The following is a 22,301-nucleotide window of genomic DNA, read 5'->3' as shown; positions in this document are numbered from 1 at the left end:
CTTTCCTGTATGTTTCTATGACCTGAATTACCTCCTGCAGGCATCGCAGAGCACTGAAAAGGTATCAGAATGTTCAAAATTCACTGGAAGACAGCACAGCAACATTAATTCTCTTTCCCAGGCCAACACCCTGAGAGTGACAGCCAAATGTTGCACCGTATAGGTACTAAAGACTGGAAAGAGGGGAAGGAAAAGGAGGAGAGGGAGTTGCATTTCTGAGTAAGGGGAATGTCACAGCAGTCTTGAGAAGAAATTACTGATGAGTTGTTGTGTGAGGCTGTGTGTGAAACGGAGCAATAAAAAGGGGATTGTACTAAAGGCCCCCTAGTCATCAACAGGAGTTGGAGCAACAGGGAGATCATCAAAGTTTTCATTTAGGGCGTACATGGGATGGAATTTTTGTGTTTTCAGGAAGGTTTCTTCAGGCAATATTTAGAGGGCCCTACTATTAAATAGTAGGCAAAGTTTGGCTTTTTCTTGGTTAATAGGGTGGGCAGGTTTCTGGGGTGTCAGTGGGGGAGCACTATGCGAGCGGTGACCACTGTTCTATTAGTTATAAAGCAGTTGTGGAAAGAGACAGAGCTAGTCCACTGGTTCAAGTTCTAAATAGGGACAAGGTGAATTTTGACAGTGTGAGACAAGATAGTGCAAAATTTGGTTGGAGGGGGTTACTTGTGGGCAAAGAGACAGCTGAGAGGCTATTAAAGGTGATATAGGAGGAGTTCAGGGGCCACATATGCCTGTTAGAAAGAAGGGCAAGGCTGACAGGACTTCAGAGCAGGGAAACCATAAGACTGAGTAGCAGATACAGGCTATTCGGCCCATTGAGTCTCCTCTGCCATTCCATTATATTTTACCCCTTTCAACCTCATTCTCCCACCTTCTCTCCGTTACCTTTGACACCCTTACAAATCAAGAGCCTGTCAACCTCTACTTTAAATATAGCCAATATCTTGGCACCCACAACCATCTGTGACAATGAATTCGGCTGATTCATCTTACAGCTAAAGAAATTCCTCCTCATCTCTGTTCGAAAGGGATGTCCTTCTATTCTGCGACTGTGTCCTCTGGGCCCAGTATAGGAACCCTCACCTCCATAACCACTCGATCTAGTCCATTCAGTATTTAATAGGTTTCATTGAGATTCCCCCCCAATTCAGGAGGGCAAAAAGGGAGCATGAGATATCCATGGTGGAGAAGATTGAGTATAAAAAGGGATGTAAGAATATTGAAGAGTAACAAGGGAAAGAATAGGGCCCATGAAGACTAAAGTGGAAACCTTTGTGTGGAACTGCAGGAGATGGGCAAGGTCTTCAATGAATGTATCTCTTATTTTACCATTGAGAAAGACGTGAAGACCTTGGAACCAAAGTTAATGGGGATGCATTCGGAATAGTGCTCTTTTCAATAGAGGATCTTTTCAATACGCCTTCAAATGAATGAAAGTAGACAAATCTTTGGGGCCTCAGTAAGTACGTTCAAGGACACTGTGGAAGGTATGCAAAGAAGCTGCAGGAGTCCTGGCTGAGATACTGTATATGCATCATCACTAATCATGGGTGAGATGATAGAAGACTGAAGGATGAGTATTGTTGTACCCTTATTTAAGAAGGACGGCAAAGAAAAACCTGGGAACTACAGAGCAGTCAGTCCAATATCTGCAAATGACCCTCCCTCCCTAGCATACTGCTACCTAACCTCCAGGCCACTGAGAACAATGCTGATGAACTATGAGTGAGGCTGACGTACCATAGAGAACTGAGGGATTGTTATGTGCTCTGTCTCACTGAAGCATGACTAACACCTGCTTCACCTGCCTACACCATTAAACCTGATGGTTTCTCACCACTGGATACTTGGGCAAAGCAAGAGGTAGTCACTCCTTGTGGTGCTTGGATGTGACAGTTCTGGCAAGCTCCTGCTCACCCAGTATGGAATATCTAAAGTTAAAGTGTCACTTCAGCTGCCCTGATGGCAGACTGCATCTCACCTCAAAGGCACGTGAAGCTGGTTAGTCAATAAGCTATACTCTGGTCAACAGCTATGAAACGGGATATCTTTCAATGCTGTTGGAGGATGGTGCAGAAGTTCTGAGTTTTATGCAAAGTTTGATGGATGCAGTTTGTAGATTAGACTCTAGTTCACATTATGATATGTGTCTGATTTTTTTTGGGTGATTTTTGAATTGGGCAGCTAGCAGATAACGAACAGTGCGCTGAATTGAATATGCCTCGATGCTTTTGATTTTGTGTTTTATATTGTGATTTTTGCTTGTATTTTTTTGGTGCCATTTGCATGATTTTTTTTCCTGCCTGTTGGGGGATTTTGAATTTTCTTTGAACGGGATCCCGGGTTTTCTTTGTTTCATGGCTGTCTGTGGGGAAGACAAGTCTCAGGGTTGTATGCTGCATACATACTTTGATAATAAAAGTACTTTGAATCTTTGAATATTGAAGTCCTCTTCGTCATTGCTTGTAACTATAACCAGGCCAATTCCAAGAGTGTGTTAGTAAAATGCAACCACCACATCTCCTGTCCCAGTGAGAGCCCAAACAATCTCAACCATTGTTACACAACCATCGGGGTGCTTACTGAGCCAGCCCTCTCACATACTCTCGTGCACACTCACTCACTCTCTCTCTTACAGCCTGCATGCAAACAGAAGATAAAATAGGAGAATCCACTAGAGAAAGTCCTAACGTGCTGCTCTGAAGAAAACACTTTGCTACCAGCAACCCCAGGTAGGCAAAGGACCAAGGTGCTGCAATGCAAATTTGTGGAGTTTGGTGGCAGTCTTAAGCTTGAAATCCCCGGATTACTTCCAGTTTCATACACCTGAGTGTAGGAACTGGAAGGAAGGACAGATGAATGTGTGGCTAAAGGGATGGCATGGTGGGGTGGGTGGATGGTGTTCAGGGGAAGTGCTTCCAGTTTTTGGATCACTGGGACCATCTCTTGGCTAGGTGGAGCCTGAGCTAGTAGGTTGAGTTGTACCTGAACTGGACTGTCTCATTATAATAGCCTTGATGGGGGGTTGGCCTCTGTAGTTAGGATGTTTTGGCAGAAGGCTGGATCAGATTACAGCTGAAAGGGAGTTTCCATCAAATATAGACCAAAAATTAGGAGAATTATGTCATTTGGCCTGTCGAGTCTGCTCTGCCATTTCATCATGGCTGATCCAATTTACCCCTCAGCCCCAGTCTCCTGCCTTCTTCCCATAACCCTTCATGCCCTAGCCAATCAGGAGTCTACTTCTGCCTTAAAAATACATAAAGATTTGGCCTAATCTCAAATAATAACAAGGCAGCCTACAGAGAAGAAGTCATCACCCTAACACAGTGGTGTCAAGAAAACAACCTCTCCCTCAGTGTTGTCAAAACAAAGGAGCTGGTTGTGGACTACAGGAGGAATGAAGATAAGATAACCTCTATTAAAATCAATGGATCTGGGGTTGAGAGGGTGAACAGCTTTAAGTTCCTCAGCATACATATCACTGAGGATCTCACATGGTCTGTACATACCGGTTGTGTGGTGAAAAAAGTACAACGGCACCTCTTTCACCTCAGAGGGTTGAAATTTAGTATGGGCCCCCAAATCCTAAGAACTTTATATAGGGGCACAATTGAGAGTATCCTGACTGGCTGCAACACTGCCTGCTATGGGAACTGTACTTACCTCTATCGCAGGACTCTGCACAGAGTGGCGCAGACAACCCAGCGCATCTGTAGATGTGAACTTCCCACTATTCAGGACATTTACAAAGACAGGTGTGTAAAATAGGCCTGAAGGATCATTGGGGACCCGAGTCACCCCAGCCACAAACTACTCCAGCTGCTACCATCCGGGAAACAGTACTGCAGCATGAAAGCCAGGACCAACAGGCTCCAGGACAGCTTCTTCCACCAGGCCATCAGGCTGATTAATTCACACTGATACAGTTGTGTTTCTATGTTATAGTGACTGTCCTGTTGTACATCCTATTTATTACAAGTTGCACATTGCATGTTTAGACGTAAAGATTTTTACTCATGTATATGAAAGATGTAAGTAATAAAGTTAATTCAATTCAATTTCACAGCTGCCAGTGGCAAAATATTACAAAGATTCACCACTCGAGCTAAAGAAATTCCTCCTTGCCTCCATTCTAAAAGAACACCCCACAGGGGACTGTATTGGCTTCATTTTTGTTTATCCTGTATACCTCTGACTTCAGATACAAAACTGAGTCATGTCATCTGCAGAAACACTCTGATGACTCAGCAGTTGTTGGGTGTATAAAGGAAGCTCAAGATTAGTAAGACAAAGGAGTTGGTGATGGTCTTTAGGAAGACTGAGCCTGACTGCTCCCTATGACTATTGAAGGTGAGGACATGGATGTGTTGACAGCCTACAAGTACCTCGGGTTGCATCCAGATGACAGACTTGAGTGGAGCACTAACACGGAGGCTGTGTATGAGAAGGGCCAAGTCGCCTCTACTGCCTGAGGAGACAGAGGTCCTTTGGAGTATGCAGGCCTCTCCTTCACACGTTCTTCCTGCCTGCTGTTGCCAGTGCAATTTTCTATGCGGTGGTGTGCTGGGGCAATGGCATCAACATGGGTGATGCCAAAGGGCTCAATAAACCAATTAGAAAGGCTTGCTCTGATATTGGAATGAAACTGGACGCACTGGAACAAAGGACCCTACAGAAAATCCTGGCACCCCCTGCATGACGCCTTGGCTGAACAGAGGAGCACTTTTAGACATAGGCTAAGACAACTGCGCTGCTCCAAAGAGCACTATGAGAGATCCTCAGCCGTTAGGCTCTACAATGAGTCAACCTATAGCTGGGGAAGTGATGATCCCCTCCTGTTAGACTGTTTGAGGTAACTTTTTTTTGTTCTTTCTTGCTTCTCCTAATATTTGTATATCTGCACTTGTAATGCTACTGTGAGACTGTAATTTCCTTTGCGATTAATAAAGTACCTATGTATCCTGAGGCTGTGTCCTCTGGTCTTAGACTCTTCCCACCATAGGAAGAACGTATAAAATTCTAAAGGGATTGGACAGACTAGATGTAGGAAGATTGTTCCCGATGTTGGGGAAGTCCAGAACGAGGGGTCACAGTTTGAGGATAGAGGGGAAGCCTTTTAGGACCGAGATGAGGAAAAACTTCTTCACACAGAGAGTGGTGAATCTGTGGAATTCTCTGCCACAGGAAACAGTTGAGGCCAGTTCATTGGCTATATTTAAGAGGGAGTTAGATATGGCCCTTGTGGCTACGGGGGTCAGGGGGTATGGAGGGAAGGCTGGGGCGGGGTTCTGAGCTGGATGATCAGCCATGATCATAATAAATGGTGGTGCAGGCTCGAAGGGCCGAATGGCCTACTCCTGCACCTATTTTCTATGTTTCTATGAAACATCCTCTCCATATCCACTCTATCAAGGCCTTTCACCATTCGATTGGTTTCAGTGAGACCAACTCGCAAATTAACTTTTAGAAAATCCAGCACGAGGACTCCCAAGTCCCTTTTGTGCATCAGTTTTTTGTATTTTCTCTCCATTCAGAAAATATTCAAGCCTTTCATTTCTTCTATCAAAGTGCATGACCATACACTTCTCGACAGTATTCCATCTGCAATTTCTTTGGCCATTCTCCTAATCTGTCTAAATCCTTCTGTATCCTCTTCCTCAAAACTACCTGACCCTCCAGTTATCTTCATATTGTCTGCAAATTTTGCAACAAAGCCATCAATTCCATCATCCAAATCATTGACATATCACATAATATAATTGGTCCCAACACAGACTCCTTTGGAACACCACAAGTCACCGGCAGCCAGTCAGAAAAGGCTCCCTTTTTTCCCCACTCTGTCTCCTGCTAATCAGCCACTGCTTTACTCATGCTAGAATCTTTCCCGTAATATCCATTGGCTCATAGCTTGTTAAGCAGCCTCATGTGACACTTTGTTAAAGGCCGCCTGAAAATCCATGTATACAACATTGACCAATTCTCCTTTGTCTATCTTGCTTGTTACTTCAAAGAATTCCAACAGATTTGTCAGGCGAGAGCTTCCCTTGAGGAAACCATGCTGACTATGGCCTATTTTATCATGGGCCTCCAAGTACCCTGTGACCTCATCCTATTGACACCAACATCTTCCAAACCAGAGGTCAGACTAACTGGCCTATAGTTTCCTTTCTTCTGCCTCTCTCCCTTCTTGAAGAGTGGAGTGACATTTGCAATTTTCCAGACTTCTGGAACCACTCCAAAATCTAGTGATTCTTGAAAGATCATTGCTAATGCTTCCATAACCTCTTCAGCCACCTCTTTCAGAACTCTGGGGTGTACACCATCTGGTCCAAGTGATTTATGTACCTTCAGACCTTTCAGTTTTCCAAGAACCTTCTCTCTAGTAATGGTAACTTCATGCACTTTATGCCCCCTGACACCTGGAACTTCCACCATACTGTCAGTGTCTTCCACAGTGAAGATTGATGCAAAATACTTAATCAGTTCATCCACCATTTCCTTATCTCCCATTACTAGCTCTCCAGCATTGTTTTCCAGCAGTCCAATATCCACTCTCATTTCTCTTTACACTTTTATGTATCTGAAGAAACTTTTGGTATCCTCTTTAATATTATTGGCTAGCTTACTTTTGTATTCTATCTTTACCTTAATGACTTTTTTTAATTGCCGCCTTTTGGCTTTTAAAAGCTTCCTAATCCTCTAACTTCCCACTACTTTTTGCTCTATTATATGCCCTCTCTTTGGCTTTTATGTTGGCTTTGATTTCTCTTGTTAGCCACAGCTGTGTCATCTTTCCTTCAGAATACTTCTTCCTCTTTTACCTTAAGCTCTCTAATCAATTCCAGTTCATTGCATAACACCCGATCCAGAATAGCTGATTCCCTGGTGGGCTTAACCACAAGCAGCTCTAAAAAGCCATCTTGTATGCCCTTTAGAAGCTATCCCCACCCCCCACCCCCATCCCTGTAATCCAACACCAATCTGATTTTTCCAACCTACCTGCACATTGAAGACCTCATGCCTGTTGTAACATTGCCCTTTTGGCCTGCATTTTCTATCCCCATTGTAATTTGTAAGCCACATCCTTACTACCTTTTGGGGGTCTGTATACACCTCCTGTCAGGGCCTTTTTTACCCTGGCAGTTCCTTAGCTCTATCCACAATGATTCAACACCTTCCGACCTTATGTCACCTCTTTCTAATGATACGACTTAATTTTTTTTACCAGCAGAGCAACACTGCCCCTCTACCTTCCTGCCTATCCTTTCGACACAATGTGTATCCTTGGACATTAAGCTCCTGGTAATAATCTTTCAGCCATGATTCTGTGATGCCTACAACATCATGCCTGCCAATCTACAACTGTGCTACAAATTCATCCACCTGATTGTGTATACAGCATGCATTCAGGTACAGCACCTTCAGTTCTGTATTCACCTTTTTCAAATTTGTTCTCCTTTTACGTTGCAACTCACCCTGTTGACTGCAATATTGCCCTATCAACAACCTCTCCTCACTACACATTGCCTGTATTTGTAATGCAACTACCTCATCTTCAGCACTATTATCTGCCTTTCCTATGATACCTCTTACATTGAAATATACGTAGTTGAGGACAGAATCGCACCATGCTCAACCGTTTGATTCCTAACTTTGTCTGAGGTCTTAGCAACATCTGCCTCCACACCTCTCCACTAACTATTCTAGCACTCTGGTTCCCATCCCCCTGCATGTCCCTAATGTACCAGCTTCTACCAATACATTCCAGGCACTTACCATACTCTGTATATTTAAAAACAGTAACTGTATTATCTCCCTTAAATTGCCTTCGGCTTATTTTAAAAGGATGTCATCTTATATTAGCTATATTCCCAGCTGACCTGGGAAAAAGATGCTGGTCGTCCAATCAATCAATGCCTCTTATAATATTATGCTCCTCTATCGAGTCACTTTCCCTTACCCTTTCATCATAGGACATGTTCTTTATTCCATCCTAATAAATCTCCTCTGCATCTTTTCTGAAGCTTCCACATTCTTCCTATAATGAGGCAACCAGAACACAATACTTGAAGTGCAGTTGAGTTAGAGTTAGAGTGGGGCATCTTGAACTTTTGGTTCAAGAAGCTTCAGTGAGAAGAGGCAGAGGCTAAGGTAAGTTTCTAGTATCTATCTTATCTATCTATCTTATTGCACAACTAGAGCAAAAGGAATGCCAGGTAGGACAGTGGAATGCTCCTCTTGTGGGATGTGAGAAGACAGCAATTTCCAGTATCGCTGATGGCTACACTCACACAAAGTGCATCCAGCTTCAGCTTACAAGCCATGTTAGGGAATACACCCAAGGTTCCGGATCCAGGCAACAGGGTGACTGTCAGGGGAGGGAGAGAAGGGGGATAAACAGCCAGTGCAGGGTACCCTGTGAGTATTCCCCTCAATAACAAGTATATTGTTTTTCATACTGTTACGGGGGTGGGGTGGGGGGTGGAATAACTTAGCAGAGGGAAGCCACGGCAATCAGTGCTCTGTCCTCGTCTAGCTCTGTGAAACAGAAGCGATGGGAGGATTCATTGGTTAGGGGAACAAACAGGAGGTTCTGTCGATGCAAACGGCATTCCCAGATGGTATCTGCCTCCCAGGTGCTAGGGTCAAGGAAATCTCAGATCAAGTCCATAGCATTCTCAAGGGGGAGGGTGAACAGCCAGAGGTCATGGTCCACGTTGGTAACAATGACACAGGTAGGAAGGGTGACAAGGTACTAAAGAGTGAGTACAGGGAGTTGGGTGTAATGTTAAAGGACAGGACCTACAGGGTTGTGATCTCAGGATTGCTACTTGCGCTACGTGATAGTGAGGCATGAAATAGGAAGATAATACAGTTTAGTGGGTGGTTAAGGAGTTTATGCAGGGAGAGGACTTCATACTTTTGAATCATTAGGCTTTTTTTCTGGGAAAGGTGGAACCTGTATAGACAGAATGATTTGCACTTGATCTGGAGGGCACTGATATCCTTGCAGGAAGGTTTGCTAGTTCTCCTCTGGCAGTTGGGGGTTTAAACTAGAGTTGCAAGGAGATGGAAATTAGAGTGCCAAGGCAGCTGGTGGAGTGGTTGAAGGGAAAGATAATGTTAAGCCTACATACAAAGTCAGGAATCGAAAGACTGAGCATGGTGGGAGTAATATTGAGCCTATTTCAATGCAAGGAGTATTATAGGTAAGGCAGATGAGCTTTGAGCATGGATCAACATGTGGAATTATGACATTGTCGCCATTAATGCAACTTGATTGCAGGAGAGAAGGGCTGGCAGCTTAATGATCTGGGTTCCCTTGTTTTAGACACGATAGAGGGGTAGATATTAAAAGAGTGGAGTGGCAATACCAGCCAATGGAAATGTCATGGCAGTGCTCAGACTAGAAAGACTAGAGGGCTGGGCTACTGATGCCACGTGGGTGGAACTGAGGAATGTAAAAGGGATTACCATGTAATGAGGTTTGTGTTGGGGAACACTGGATCTCATGATCAGAATTCACTTAGTTTCAAGGCAATTATGGTGAAGGAAAGGACTAGTCCTCAGTTTGAGATTCTAAATTGGAAAACAGCAAATTTTAATGGCATCAGAAAGGATCTGGCATTTGTGGATTTTGATAGTTTGCTGTCTGGCAAAGGAATGTTTGGTAAGTGGGAGGTCTTCAAAAGTGGAGTATTGAGAATAGTTGTATGTTCCTATCAGGATAAAAGGCAAAGCTAACAGGTTTAGGGATCCTTGGTTTTCATGGGGTATTAAAGCCCTGGTTTGAAAAGGAGGAGCTGCACAGCAGATATAGGCAGGTAGGAAAGATGAGGTGCTTGCAGAGTGTAAGAAATGCAAGAGAACACTTAAGAGGGAAATCAGATAGGGCTAAAAGAAGACATGAGGTAGCTCTCACAGACAAGGTGAAGGAGAATCTCAAATGCTTCTAAATGTATATTAAGAGCAGAAGTATATCAAGGGACAAAATTGGTCCTCTTGAAGATCAGCATGGTGCCAAAGAGATGGGAAGGATCTTAGATGGATTTTTTTTTTGCATCTCCATTTACTCTGGAGATGGGCACTGTCTATAGAACTGAGGCAAAACAGCAGTGACGTCATGGAATGCAAATAGATTACAGAGAAGAAGGTGCTTACTGTTTTGAGGTAAAATAGGGTGAATAAATCCGAAGGGCCTAGCAAGGTTTCCCTCAGACCTAGTGCAGAAATTACAGGAGCACTGGCAGATATTTAAAATGTCCTTGACCAAGGATGAAGTGCCAGAGGACTGAAGGATTGCTGTTCCATTGTTTAAGAAAGGTTCAAAACAGAAATGGGGGAAGCCCTTCAGTACAGAAAGTGTAGCGTGAAGTACTTCTTTAAAAATTAGAGCAAAAGAGCAAGGGGAGGGGGTGTGAAGCATCACTGGCAGATAAGATCATTGAAATTCCTAAAGGATTTTATAAAAGTGCGAGAGGGAAGAGTGGGACCAATTGATAGTTCTCTTCTATATGTAGAGAAGGACGTTGTAACTGGAGATTTCTGGGGAGGAGCTATGAGGCACATCCTGGACTGTATTGTTAAACAGAAGAGGGTATGAAATGCCTTACTAGACATAAAGCTGGATAAATCTCATGAGCCTGACGAGATGTGTCCCAGTTGCTATGGGAAGCAAAATGTAGAGATTTAGAGATTTCTGGAATCTTGATGGAAATTTATATTCTCCATTGGCCACTGTGACTTGCCCAAAGACAGAGGACAGTAATTATGATTCCTTTATTTCAGTGCAGCAGTGATAAGCCAAGGAATTGTAGGGCAGTAAATCCTACATTATAATTGGGATATTATTAGGAAAAATTCTGAAGGACAGGATCAAATTGATCTTAGTCAGCTGAGCTTTATTGCTGCAAGATTCTGTGTGACTAAATGTTTTTTTTTGTTTCAGAAATGGAATTGTTCGTTTATTACTGTCACATTTGAGGTGGGAAAGTGTTGAACAACAACATCTATCTTGGAATGTTCTGTGGCAGATGGAACCGTTCCACATTTCTTTTCTATACAGAGCAACGTACGACCTGCTCCCATCACTTGCCAGCCTCAGCACCTGGTATGAAGATATGATAGACAGGTGTGCTGCTTGTGGCGAGAAGGGAACACTTCAACATATTTTGAGTGCATGCAGAGTCAATCTTTCCAGTGGCATGTACACTTGGAGACATCACAATGTTCTCAAAGTTGTAACAGTAGTGGTTGAACAGAGAGTACTGCAGCACAACTTATCTCAGGCCCCATGCTGCACAGAACATCGCATATCATTTGTGAAGGAAGGCTCCAAGTCAAGGGTGTACAGCGCAGGCTCACGATCAAGCATACTTTCTTCAGCCAATGATTGGTGTGTCAAGGCCGACCTGGATGGGAAAGGCAGTTTCCCAGAGCAAATAGCTTTCACCACATTGCGTCCAGATATAATCGTATGGTCTGACACCAGTAGCGAAGTGGTTATTGGTGAACTCGTAGTCCCCTGGGAAGACAACATTGATGAAGCCCATGAGCACAAGTTAACCAAGTATGCAGAATTAAGATCAGAGTGCAGAGACAGAGGGTGGAAGGTCTCATGCTATCTATTCGAAGTAGGTTGCCGTGGCTTTATTGCGTTCACTTTCCAGAAGTGGCTGTGTGACCTTGGCTTCAGTAGAAGAGAGATTAAGTCAACTAGCAGGGCTGGAGCTGAGGCAGCAAAGGCAGGATCATCATGGGTGTGGGCCAAGTACGTCCAGAGGGGCAGATAGTCGGACAGTGTATACATGTCTTGCAAACCCTTCAGTAGTTGCATAGACACCTGAAGAGTAGACTATCTGTTGGATGGAAGTGACCAACAACTCTGCTAGAGGCAGATGCCAAGTTTTTAAACTCACCAATGGGAGGTGGTGCTTTAGCATTGCTGGCCCACCATCTCAAGGGAGTCTTGATTATAAGTGGGCCGAAACTCCTGAAGACAGGTGGCAGATCAACTGATGATCCCACTGGTGATAGCACAGGACAGTTAACATCTTAGTCCAAGTGTATTTTCAATTCATAGATACAGTGAGAAGCTTGCAAATCATTACCCAGTGCTTGAAGTAGAGCACAGTCAAAAAATAACAATGCAGAATAAAGTATAGCAGCAACAGAGAAAGTGCAGTACAGATAAACAATAAGATGCAAGCTCATAATGGGGTAGATTGTGAGGTCAAAAGCCCATGTTATTGTACCAGGGAACTATCGTACTAGGGAACGATTTGATAGTCTTATAACAATGGGGTAGAAACTGTCCTTGAGCCCAGTGATACATACTTTCAAGCTTTAGTTTTCCTTTTAGAAGTATGAAGTTGAGGACATTGTGGTTGATGTAGTTAGCATGAAGTTCAGTCAAACCTGAATGTAATCCAAAAGATAAGATCCCATGGGTCCAATGTAAATCAGATTCAAAACTGGCTTGGTTACAGGAGGAACGTGTCGGTAGAAGGGTGCCTTTGCGACTGGAAGCCTGTGAACAAGAGGTACCACAACATTGTTGCTGGGATACTTAATTGATCGCTATATGCAGTAATCACTTGGTGATTAGTATAGGTTTGATTAGCTGAAGACACAGTGGCATTGTGGATAGTGAGTAGGGTGTAGATACAGATCAGCTGGTATGTTTGGCAGAACTAGGTAGAAATTAATCCTGATCAGTGCAAAATGATAAATGCTGAGAGGCCAGCTAAAGGTAGAACGCATACATTTGGTAGGATCTACAGTGTATTGAGAAACAGTGGGACCTTGGTGGTGCAAGCCCAAAGATCCCTGAAAGTTGCACAGACAGAGGAGGGTGAGGAAGGCATGCAGAATGCCAGCTTTCATGATAGTTATGGTACAGCTTTATGAAGTGCTGGTGAGAATATATCTGGAATGTTGTGTACAGTTCTTGACACCTTGCTAGAGGGTGAATGTGATAAAGCTATAGAGGGTGCAGAAGAGACCTACCAGGATGTTGTCCAGTCTGGTGGTCTTGGGTTATAAGGAGACACTGGACAGGCTGGGACGAGACAGAGGTGACTTTATGGATAGGGAATTTAGTAAAGGACTTTTCTGGTGACAAGATTGTGTAAGGCCAAACGTTTAAGATAAGGAGTAAGTCGTTCAGAGGACATATAAGAAAGATTTTTGTTCAGCCAGAGGGGATTTTGTGCCTGGAAGTTACTGTTGCAACATTTAAGAAATACCTAGATGAACACTTGGACTGACAACACATATCTGCTGGTAAACAAAGTTGACACAGAGTACCTGGTGGCCAGCATGGACGCAGTGAGCTTAATGGCCTTTTTCTGTGTTGTTCAACTCTGAGATCTTATCTTGAAGAGCATGTTATTTAGTGCTTCCTATTGCATAAAATTAAATAGAATAATGTGTGTCATTGAGCAAAGCTTGAAGTATATTGCAGCCAAGCAATCATCATACAGAAGTTCTCAGTTCAGATGTCTCAGTAAATTGAAAGCTGTTATTTGATACTGGAGTTTGCGTTTCTGCTTTGTGCTGACATTCCTATTGTACAATGGCACATTATTTCCAAGGCCACGGTACAATGGCCCACACATGTGACCTCGTGAACATTGCTCTATTTGTCATTCTACCTCAAAACTCTTGAATGGGTTGAATTGCACCCTTTGAGTCTGGCAGTTAGGCCGGACTGGGGCTGTGCTGGGAGGTTCTGCATGACTCCAAGACAAAACTGTGCAACAATCCCTGTCATACGAACTCTTTCGACGTTTCGATGACAGACTCTGCCATCTTCTTCAGGGATGAATTTATTTGTCATATATACCAGGAAAGCACTAGATCCTTTTTCAATTCCTGTCAAGTTTGGCAGATGGGAGAACACTTACCCCTGTATCGGGCTGAATCAACAGGTCATTAAATAGCAGTAACTAAATACTGTTACAGAGAATTTGATGTGTCAAGTCCATATATAATATATAATTGAGATCTATATCAAATCTTTACATTGCAAAGTGGCTGAGGGGGTGCCTTACAGAGGTTGATAAATTGAGGAAGGGAACAAAGAGGGTGGATAGTCACAGTCTTTGTCCCAGGACAGGGAAGTCTAAAACAAGAGGACACAGGTTTAAGGCGAGAGCAGAAGTATTTAAAGGAGGCCTGAAGGGCAATGTTTTCAGACAGTGTGTATTGAACGAACTGCCTGAGGAAGTGGTAGAGACGGGTACAATTGCAACATTTAAAAGACATTTAGGGAGATACAGAGATAGGAGAGGTTTAGAGCAAGGGTTCCCAAATCTTTTTTTATGCCGTGGACCAATACCATTAAGCAGAGGTTCTGTAGACCCCAGGTTGGGACCCTGGTTTAGAAGGAAATGGGCCAAACACAGGCAAATGGAACCAGCCCAGGTAGATTCTGCAGTTGCTGGAAATCTTGGGAAACACACACAAAACACTGGAGGAACTCCGCGAGTCGGGCAATATCTATGGAGGGGAATCTCCCTCTGTATATGCTGCATGACTTGCTAAGTTCCTCCAGCACTTTCAGTGTTTGCTGCTCAGGTAGACACCATGGTCAGTATGAACAGGTTGTGCTGAAGGGCCAGTTTCTGAGCTGCATAACTGTATTTCAAAAGCACAATAGTCCTTACAGTTGCACTGAGGACAGGAGACAAGGAGCGTCTCTGGTATGGAGATATTAAATGGCTCCAGTATAAAATGCAAGGTCATTCGAGGACTGGCAGCACAAACACATGGGTGGGTTCTGTTTTTCAAGAGTCTATTGCTTCTAAATTCCTGAAATCTAATATGTGGAGGGATGTAAAGTGGAAGTAGTTTATTGTAGATAGGGAAAGAGCAGCGAGTACCTGCCGCTCGTTGTGAGGGAAGATAGATAGAAACAGAGCAACTTGGGATGCTGATGTTAGATCAGAAAGTGGGCTGAGAGAGATGCAAGAGACTGCAGATGCTGTAATCCAGAGCAACAAACAATCTGCTGGAGCAACGCCTTCTATTCCAACTCGGTAGCCCTCAACCTGATGGCATAAACATCAATTTCTTCAACTCCTGGTAATTGCCCCCCCCCACCATTCCCCATTCCCCTCTCTCTCACCTTCCTCTGGTGCTCCTCCCCCTTCCCTTTCTTCCATGGCCTTCTACCATCTCCTATCAGATTCTCCCTTCTCCAGCCCTATATCTCTTTCACTAATCAACTTCCCAGCTCTCTACTTCACCCTCCCCCTCTCCCTGTTTCAACTATCACCTACTACCTTGTACTATTTCGTCGTCCTCACCCCCCCCCCCACCTTGTTGCTCTGACTTCTCATCCTTTTTTCTCCAGTCCCGATGGAGGGTCTAGGCCCGAAATATCGACTGTTTACTCTTTTCCATAGATGTTTCCTGACCTGTTGAGTTCCTCCAGCATTTTGTGTGTGTTTCTTGGATTTCCAGCCTCTGCAGATGTTCTCCTCTTTGTGCTGGAGGAATTCAGCAGGTTGAGCAGCATTTGTGGGGTGGAAGGAACCATCAGCGTTTCAGGTTGAAACCCTGCCGCAGGACTGAGAGTGGAGCAGGAAGGTAGCCGATAGAAAGGTGTGAAGCAGGGGGTTAGACAGGAGCCAGCAGGTGATAAATAGGTTGAGGAGGGGTCAGAGTCAATAGGCACGTGGCATCACCAGGAGGAGGTTTGGAGGGGTCACAGGGGCAATAGGTTGATAGATGGGGGAGGACGAGGGAAGAGGGGCCAGGTGGGGTGGGGTGGGGAAAGACAGGGTGAACTGGGAGATAGGCTGGAGAATAACTGGTGATGCAATGGTTGTAAGTGCTGGAATCTGATAAGACCATAAGACAAAGGAGCAGAAGTCGGCCATTCAGCCCATCGAGCCTGCTCCGTCATTTTATCATGAGCTGATCCATTCTCCCATTTAGTCTCCCGCTCCCCGCCTTCTCACCATAACCTTTGATGCCCTGGCTACTTAGATACCTATCAATCTCTGCCTTAAGTACACCCAAAGACTTGACCCCCACAGCCGCCTGTGGCAACAAATCCCATAGATTCACCACCCTCTGACTAAAAAAATTTCTTCGCATCTCTGTTCTGAATGGGTGCCCTTCAATCTTTAAGTCATGCCCCCTCATACTAGACTCCCCCATCATGGGAAACAACTTTGCCACATCCACTCGGTCCATGCCTTTCAACATTCGAAATGTTTCTATGAGGTCTCCCCTCTTTCTTCTAAACTCCAAGGAATACAGGCCAAGAGCAGACAAACGTTCCTCATGTTAACCCTCTCATTCCCAGAATCATTCTAGTGAATCTTCTCTGTACCCTCTCCAACATCACATCCTTTCTTAAGTAAGGAGACCAAAACTGCCCACAGTACTCCAAGTGAGGCCTCACCAGCACCTTATAGAGCCTCAACATCACGTCCCTGCTCCTATACTCTATTCCTCTAGAAATGATATATAGATAGATAGATATACTTTATTGATCCTGAGGGAAATTGGGTTTCGTTACAGCCGCACCAACCAAGAATAGAGCATAAATATAGCAATACAAAAACCACAAACAATCAATCAACAAAATGCAAACTATGCAAGATGGAAATAAGTCCAGGACCAACCTATTGGCTCAGGGTGTCTGACCCTCCACGGGAGGAGCTGCAAAGTTCGATGGCCACAGGCAGGAACAACCTCCCGTGACGCCCAGTGCTGTGGAATATGGCCCCCACAGCAAAAAGTTCAATATCCGGTTTACAAACATGTTCCTCAATCGTAATATGACCCGGATTGCACCATCCGTTGTTAACCAGAACAGTAAGCACCCAACTCCTTTACGCCTACCGCTCTCAGTGCACTTCTAGTCAGCCCGAACGGTCTGGAAGCCATCCATGGATGCCAACATTGCATTTGCCTTCTTCACCACTGACTCAACCTGGAGGTTAACAGTAAGGGTATCCTGTATGAGGACTGCCAAGTCCTGTTGCATCTCAGAACTTTGAATTCTCTCTCCATTTAAATAATAATGAAAGTGATAATGGGACCATTCACAGAACATCCTTGGCACAGGTGCTCCTCAAGGCTGCATGCCTACTCCCCTCCTCTACTCCTTACACCCACAGGACTGTGTGGCTAAGCACAGCTCCAGTGCCAGCTTCCAGTTCGCTGACAGCACCATTGTTTATGGCCAGATTTCAGGTGGCAATAAGTCAACTTGCGGAGAGAGAGTAACAGCATCGTGCTCAATATCAGTAAAACTAAAGAGCTGATTGCTGACTTCGGGGAGGGGAAGGGAAGGGGGGTGGGGGGTGAAGGGGTGCCAGATCATCAGTCGTGGAGAGAGGCAGCAGTTCTAAATTCCTGGGTGGGCATTAAAGTTTTGGATGGCCTGTTATGGGCCCAGCATATAGTTGCAATCATATGAAAGGGGAACCAAGTTCTTTTTTAGGAGGTTAGGGAGGTTCACCTTGTCACTGAACTCTCAAACAGACTTCTACGTGTCTCTTGTTGAAACGTTTCTGATAGATTGCATCATGACAATTCAATGCAGAGGAATGTAAGAAACTGTAGAGACTAGTGCACAGAACTCAATATATCACGGGCACAGCCATCCCTGACATTGGTAGGATGATGTGGACGGGTGTGTCTCAAGAAGGCCATACCCAGGAACTACTGCAGTTGTACAAGGCCTTGGTGAGACCACACCTGGAGTATTGTGTGCAGTTTTGGTCCCCTAATCTGAGGAAAGACATCCTTGCCATAGAGTACAAAGAAGGTTCACCAGATTAACTCCTGGGATGGCAGGACTTCCATATGAAGAAAGACTGGATGAACTGGGCTTGTATTCTTTGGAACTTAGAAGATTGAGGGGGGATCTGATTGAAACGTATAAGAACCTAAAGGGATTGGACAGGCTAGATGCAGGAAGATTGTTCCTGATGTTGGGGAAGTCCAGAACAAGGGGCCACAGTTTGAGGATAGAGGGGAAGCCTTTTAGGACCGAGATTAGGAAAAACTTCTTCACACAGAGAGTGGTGAATCTGTGGAATTCTCTGCCACAGGAAACAGTTGAGGCTAGTTCATTGGCTATACTTAAGAGGGAGTTAGATATGGCCCTTGTGGCTACGGGGGTCAGGGGGTATGGAGGGAAGGCTGGGGCGGGGTTCTGAGTTGGATGATCAGCCATGATCATAATAAATGGCGGTGCAGGCTCGAAGGGCCGAATGGCCTACTCCTGCACCTATTTTCTATGTTTCTATGTTTTTCTATGAATAAAGATCCCCACCATTTGGGCCATGCCATCTTTCCACAGCTCTCACTGGATAGGAGGTACAGAAGCCTGAAGTCTCACTCCACCTCATTCAAGAGAAGCTACTTCTTTTCAACCAGTCAGTTAATAAACCAACTGGCAAAATCCTGATCACTGCCTCAGTAGAGCAACATTATGACTACCTTGCACTAAGATGGATTTTTTATTATGTTCAAACATTGTGCATGATTTATATTTAATTTGTTTAATTTATTTTTCTTGTGAATGCTACTTATCTGATGCTATGTCCCCTTAATAAGACCATGAGACATAGGAGCAGAATCAGGCTATTTGGCCCGTTGAGTCTGCTGTGCCATTTTATCATATCTGATCCAATTTTCCTCTCAGCCCTAATCTCCTGCCTCCCCCCCACCCCACCCTGTATCCCTTTGTGCCCTGACCAACCAAGAATCTATCAACCTCTGCCTTAAATATACATAAAGACTTGGCCTCCACAGCTGCCTCTGACAAAGAATTCCACAGAGTCACCATTCTCTGGCTGAAAGAATTCCTCCTCATCTCTATTCGAAAAGGACACTCTCTATTCTGATGCTTTGTCCTCCGAGCTTAGACTCTCCCACCTTGGGAAACATCCTTTCCACATTCACTTTATCAAGGTCTTTCATCATTCGATAGGTTTCAATGAGGTCACCCCTCAAATTCTTCTGAATTCCAGTGAATACAGGCCCAGAGCCATCAAATGCTCTTCATGTGACAAACCATTGAATCATGGAATCATTTTCGTGAACCTCCTTTGAACCCTCTCCAGTTTCAGCACATAAGGGGCCCAAATCTGCTCAGAATACTCCAAGGGAGGCCTCATCAGTGCTCTATAAAGTGAAAACATTACATCTTTACTTTTATATTCTAGTCCTCTTGAAATGAATGCAAACGTCCAATTTGCCTTCCTCACCACAAATTCAACCTGCAAATTAATCTTCAGGGAATCCTGCATGAGGATTCCCAAGTCCCTGTGAACCTCACTGTTTTGTATTTTCTCTCCATTTAGAAAATAGTTGCTCCTTTCATTCCTTCTACCAAAGAGCATGACCGTACACTTCTTGACACTGTATTCCAACTGCCAATTCTTGACCCATTCTCCTAATCTGTCCAAATCCTTCTATAGCCGTTTTATTTCCTCAAAGCTACCTGCCCCTCCACCAATCTTCATGACGTCTGCAAACTTTGTAACAAAGCCATTAAATATATAATCCAAATCATTGACATATAACGTAATAAGAATTGGTCCCAACACAGACACTTATGGAACACCACTAGTCACTGGCAGTCAACCAGAAAAGGCTCCCTTTATTCCCACACTTTGCACCCTGCCAATCAACCACAGCTTTATCCATGCCAGAATCTTTTAGGTAATGCCATGGGCTCATAGCTTGTTAAGCAGCCTCATGTGTGGCACCTTGTCAAAGGCCTTCTGAAAATCCAAGGATACAACATAAACCAATTCTCCTTTGTCTATCCTGCTTGTTGTTTCTTCAAAGAATTCCAACAGATTTTTCAGGCAAGATTTTCCCTTGAGGAAACCATGCCGACTGTGGCCTATTTTATCAAGAGCCTCCAAGTACCCTGAGACTTCATTCTTTATAATTGACTCCAACATCTTCCCAACCACTGAGGTCAGACTGACTGGTCCATAGTTTCCTTCCTCCTGCTTCTCTCCCTCTCTCCCTTCTTGAAGAGTGGACATTTGCAATTTTCTAGTTGTCTGGAAACATTACTATAACTTCCCAATCCTCTAACTTGCCACTAATTGTTGCTCTATTATATGCCCTCCCTTTAGCTTTTATGTTAGTTTTGACTTCTCTTGTTAGCCATGTTTGTGTTATCTTTCCTTTAGAATACTTCTTCCTCTTTGGGATGTATATATCCTGTGCTTTCTGCATTGCTTCCAGAAATTCCAGCCATTGCTGCTCTGCCATCATTCCTGCCAGTGTTCTTTTCCAATCAATTCTGGCCAACTCCTCTCTCATGCCTCTGTGATTCCCTTTACTCCACTGTAATACTGATACATCTGACCTTAGCTCTCCTCCTCAAATTTCAGGGTGAATTCGATCATATTATATCACTTACTCCTAAGGGTTATTTTACCTTAAGCTCTCTAATCAATTCTGGTTCATTGCACAACACCCAGTCCAAAATAGCTGGACCCCTAGTGGACTCAACTATGAGTTGTTCTAAAAAGCCATCTTGTAGGCACTCCAGCAACTGCCCATCCTGTAATCCAGCACCAACCTAATTTTACCAATCTACCCCTTGACTATTGTAACAATGCACTTTTGGCCTGCATTTTCTATATCCTGTTGTAATTTGTGGGCCACATCCTTACTACTGTTTGGGTTCTGTATACAAATCCCATCAGGGTCTTTTTACTCTTGCAGTTCCTTAGCTTTATCCACAATGATTCAACACCTTCCGACCCCATGTCACCTCTTTCTAATGATTTGGTTTCTTTTTTTTCACCAACAGAGCAACGCTGCCCCCTCTGCCTTCCTGCCTACCCTTTTGTATCCTTGGACATTAAGCTCCAAACTACAATCTTTTAGCCATGCTTCAGTGATGCCTACAATTTGTTACGTACCTTGTGGGTATCTTGTGACTTTCTTATGACCATGATGTAATTGAGTATCTCGGGAGCATGATGTAATGGTCTTGTGATGGTGGGGTGATGTAATTTTCCCACCAGTGTGAGGTCACGTGATGACATGTTCTCAACAGGTATATAACGGGAAACTCCTGTTGTTACGCAATTGGTTCATTGTTTAATTCATCAGTTACTCTGTTATGCTGTGTATTCGTCTCATGACGCAGTTTCATTTTAAAGTGTTTTACTTTCTATTGTAAGGGAAAATTGTTGTGCTGGCAGTTTCGCCAATCGCTGCCAGTTTCATTTGGGGTACCTTTGATTTACCTTTACAGTCTAGTATTGGAGAGTTAAGACCTTATCAAAGTACGGGAACCTGAAGGATTGAGTAAAGTTGGTGTCATTCAGCGGTTTCATAAAGGAGCGACCTTATTGAGTCTTCATTCAGAAATAGTGACCTGCATCTGAGATAACCCCTGTAATATCAGGAAGGTTTGTGCAGTGTTCATTCACTAGGAAAAGGTCAGTTCCTTTAAGCTGTTTTATTTCCTTCATTGTGAATCCTTTGGACAGAATCAGTAGTAATGTCACGTCTTCGAAGAAATCCATTTCCAGAGACGTCTCTCCTTATTGACTGTGTAAATCACACAGACTTTCGAATTTACCATTTTAAGACTGTGTTCGAATTTACCACTTTAAGAACCGTTCCAGAGTTGCTGTATAGCAGTTAACTTTCAGTTAAGTTAGTCGTTTGAATACTTTTTGCTATTGTTGAGCAAAGTTTAATAAATGTTTGTTTATAAAACCTGACTCAATTCTATATTCATTGTTGCTGATGACATAACAAACATCATACCTGCCAATTTGTAACTGTGCTGCAAATTCACCTACCTTACTCCACATACTGCACGTATTCGGATACAACTCCTTTAGTCCTCTATTCACCCTTTTTGATTTTGACTGCCGTTTATGTTGCAACTCATCCTATTGACTGCAATTTTGCCCTATCACAGCCTCTCCTTACTACACATTGCCTCATTTGTAAACCAGCTAGCTCATCTTCAGCACTATCATCCACCTTTCCTATGATTCTTCTTGCATTGAAATATATGCAGCTCAGGACACTGGTCACACCTTTTGTTTCCTAACTTTGTCTGAGGTCTTACCAACATCTGCTTTCACAAACTCTCCACTAACCATTCTGGCACTCTGGTTCTCATCCCCCTGCAACTCTAGTTTGAACCCCACCATGCAGCACTAACAAACCTTCCAGATAGGATATTAGTCCCCTCCAGTTCAGATGAAAACCGTCCCTTCAATATAGATCCCACCTTCCCTGGAAGAGAGCCCATTGATCCAAAAATC

General features: G+C 43.8%; 1 long non-coding RNA gene across 2 annotated transcripts; it reads left to right on the top strand.

Moving 5' to 3' along the window:
• The first annotated feature begins 2,580 nt into the window (after positions 1–2,580).
• Positions 2,581–21,687, top strand: LOC140186425 (uncharacterized). 2 transcript variants are annotated; one of them, XR_011882864.1, is made up of 4 exons: positions 2,584–2,741; positions 4,079–4,864; positions 10,961–11,645; positions 20,822–21,687. It is a non-coding gene; the product is annotated as an uncharacterized lncRNA (long non-coding RNA). The 2 variants fall into 2 exon arrangements; XR_011882863.1 differs by lacking the exon at positions 20,822–21,687 and having other exon boundaries at positions 2,581–2,741; positions 10,961–13,529.
• Positions 21,688–22,301: the final 614 nt, after the last annotated feature.

Source organism: Mobula birostris, chromosome 22 (genome assembly GCF_030028105.1).
Source record: "Mobula birostris isolate sMobBir1 chromosome 22, sMobBir1.hap1, whole genome shotgun sequence".
Taxonomy (NCBI): domain Eukaryota; kingdom Metazoa; phylum Chordata; class Chondrichthyes; order Myliobatiformes; family Myliobatidae; genus Mobula; species Mobula birostris.
The sequence above is the reverse complement of the archived record's forward strand: the minus strand, read 5'-3'. Positions and strand labels throughout refer to the sequence as shown.